The following is a 2,367-nucleotide window of genomic DNA, read 5'->3' on the forward strand; positions in this document are numbered from 1 at the left end:
GTATCAATGGCATTGGCCCTCCTGCCGCTAGGTAGTTCGTAAGTCTGGACAATGGTCCTTGTCATGCCCCTGGAGTTTGCATTTTATGCACCATATCTCCTCTCGTGCTTCTGGGTGAGTTGTCATGTCCTGTTTCAAACTCTACATTTCAAGACACAAATTTTTCAGTTGCGCGTGGATTTGTTGGACTCCCAGGATAGGATCTTGTATTGGGGTCTCGTGCAGTCTCATTGCAATCTATAAAGCTTCGACCTGGGTGGATTACTTCTGCTATGACAACTTCGTCCTTAGATGCAGTGTTAGTGATGCTATAAACCATGCGTGGCGTTTCCCATCTGTCAAGGTCATGTTAATTTCACGAATCATGCTCTTCAGTCTCTGATCTAGTTCCCAGGGGGTCTTGTCGGGAAGCATTGCGATTTCCTTAAACCTAATAATCGACTGCGTTTCTGATTTTGGCCTGCTAAATTCCCTGTTCAGCACAACCTGGATATCTGTAATCCCCGCATTTGGATGGTGTCTAGTCAATTTAATGTCTTAAATTGCTCTACATAAATTATCAATCCGGGTATCGTAAACTGATGAAGTGTGGTGCACTATATGTGCTTAGTTAACCTTTCTCTTACATCGTTGTTTTATAGTTTATGTTGTTTTTGGGGTTTCGTTCTTGTTGGTTTTCTAAGGTCTTAAGAATACTTTTAAAGGACAAGCATGGATAAAGATTTCAAGACAAGGCCTATGTCCTTAATGGTAACTTCCAAAACTTAGCACTTCAAAAGAACTTAAAACATGTTATTGATGGAGTTAGTATTTAAACAAAAGTGTAAATATACAACTAGTTCAATCAAGATAAAATGCAATAATCAATTAATGAGAGAATGACTATGAGACCCAGTATCCTTGCTGCTTCAGCAAAAGGACAAGATGATTCTATCATGTCATTAGTTCATTAAAAGGCTATGTGCATCACTAATCTACAATCAAATTGAAAGCAATTTATGTACAGTAATATACATGTTAAAAAGAAAATAAAATGCAGTAATTCAAACTGTACATTAATATACATGAAAATCAGAAAAAGAAATACAAGAAATTAAAGTGACAACTATACAAGGCAGGGGCCCCCTACCACCTATGAAATCAAATGCTTAAAGGAAAATAAAGACATCAAATAAAGAACTAATGACATCGACCCAGTATCTATGCTGCTGATTTAAAATGAAAATGAAATGTGAAATCTAAGTGACACTACATAAAGGAGACAAATCACACTACTTTAACCTTTTCTTAACCTTTTTGCCTTTCAGCTAGATTTATCATGTGAGAACAGTTATGAACAAGTCAGCAATGTGAGTCTTAAAGCAAACTAAACCAAGTTGTACTAAGTGATATTTTGGCTCCAATAAAGTTATTTGATTATGGAAAAAGAACCATCAATAGATGAACAACATGATATCTAAGAGCAGAAAGTAAAGTTCAAGTTAAAGAAATGATACTAATGAAAATCAAACTAGAAAAATAAAGGTCAACAACATAGACAAGATGATCACATATGCCATTAGTCATGAAATCAAAGCAAAATTAAACACACTTGCATGAATTAAAATTGCATGAATGAAAAATCTAATCTACCTTACATTCTACAAAGCAATATTTACAAAATGAAATCTACTCTACTTACATCCTAATATGCTCCATGACATCTACTTCACATCTCCTTCCATGTTGAGAACATCAAAGCTTTATTCAATTTCTTCAAAAGTACAAAGTTCAAAAGCTTTCAAAAGCCATGGGACTAACAAGCTAAAAGGACTAAGAAAAGACTAAAGGAAAGACTAACAAATGAAGGAGAGAGATCTCCTATTTATACAAAAAGATGAGAGCCATCTCATTAATGATAGTCCATGAATCTCTCCCTCTACCTCTAGAGTCCTAATCAAAATAGGAACTGATAAGACACATGTCTTCTTAGAGTTACAATACAATTAGGAGATGTGACACATATCCTCATGATCCCATGATTCTTTCCAACCAAATTCGAATTTGGCCTTAGAGTGTCACATAAGGGTCTTCTAGAAGTCTCCTTTCAACCTACACATGTCAACAAACTCAACCCATTTGTTAGGTATAAGCATATGCACATTATTTTCTAATGTTTAACCACAAATTCACTTAAAAGGCTTAGAAATAATAAATATTGGAAAAACATAAAGGTGACCCAATGATAATGAAAGTGGGATGAATGTGGTGACATAGTAGTGAAATGGAGGTGATATAATGGACATAATAGTGAAAGTATAATACAAATGAATGACATTTTCAAGACTCAACATACCCCCCAACTGAAGCTATTGCATGTCCTCATGC

This window comes from Pinus tabuliformis, chromosome J, assembly GCF_031772625.1.
Source record: "Pinus tabuliformis cultivar Carrire ecotype Pingquan chromosome J, CPIR1, whole genome shotgun sequence".
NCBI lineage: Eukaryota > Viridiplantae > Streptophyta > Pinopsida > Pinales > Pinaceae > Pinus > Pinus tabuliformis.